This window comes from Oryzias melastigma, linkage group LG9 (genome assembly GCF_002922805.2).
Source record: "Oryzias melastigma strain HK-1 linkage group LG9, ASM292280v2, whole genome shotgun sequence".
NCBI lineage: Eukaryota > Metazoa > Chordata > Actinopteri > Beloniformes > Adrianichthyidae > Oryzias > Oryzias melastigma.
Window position 1 is genome coordinate 4,500,201 of NC_050520.1, and position 1,000 is coordinate 4,501,200.

Consider the following 1,000-nt stretch of genomic DNA (forward strand, 5'->3'; position numbering starts at 1 on the left):
ATAGTTTAGATAAGACTCAAAATATGATCTAAAGTTCTGGATGATGACGAAAAATAACCTTTAATGATTTTATGAAGCATTCTTAGTTGCATCAAGTTGTTTATTTGAACTTTTATTGCATGAAACAACTTCTATGATTTTATTTTGAAATCAAGGAGATTTAATTAAATATATACAATTCAAATTACATTTTTCTGTAAGGATTTTATTCAAGTAAAATTTATTTTTTGTTGAATTGTGTTGATATCAAGGTTATGTGAAGAAAACGATTAACTTAAAAAAGAAAGAAAAGAATCGTGCACAAAACATCTTAATGAAAAATATTTGAGTACAGTTTGAACAATCAAGCAATTAAAGTCCTGAACTTCCAGTGCACTGCACTCGTCCCTGAACCTGTCGCTGCACAGAGGAGTGACTAAACAGGCTTTTCCATCATCGTTTGTTCTTTTATTTATCTGCAGCTGATGGAAAATTTGAGCTTTTAAGGCAGTTTTTTCTCCATCACATAAGCTTCTGTAACGTTTTTATCCTTCTGTCAGTTTGAAACAGGAGTCTGAGGAAAGGAGTGTGATGGAGGGGGCCCTGGAGGAGCGTGGTGACAGGAGCCAGTGCCGGTTGGAGTGTGGCAAAAAAAGCCAGTGTGGGGTGGAGTGTGGCATTGGGAGGCAGCGCCAGGTGGAGTGCAGCAGGAGAAGCCAGCTCCGGGCACTGGTGGAGTGTGGCAAGAGAAGCCAGTGCCGGGTGGAGCATGGCGAGAGAAGCAGTGCCGGGTGGAGCATGGCGAGAGAAGCCAGTGCCGGGAGGAGCGTGGTGACAGGAGCCAGTGCCGGTTGGAGTGTGGCAAAAAAAGCCAGTGTGGGGTGGAGTGTGGCACTGGGAGGCAGCGCCAGGTGGAGTGCAGCAGGAGAAGCCAGCTCCGGGCACTGGTGGAGTGTGGCAAGAGAAGCCAGTGCTGGGTGGAGCGTGGCGAGAGAAGCCAGTGCCGGGTGGACTGGCCGAG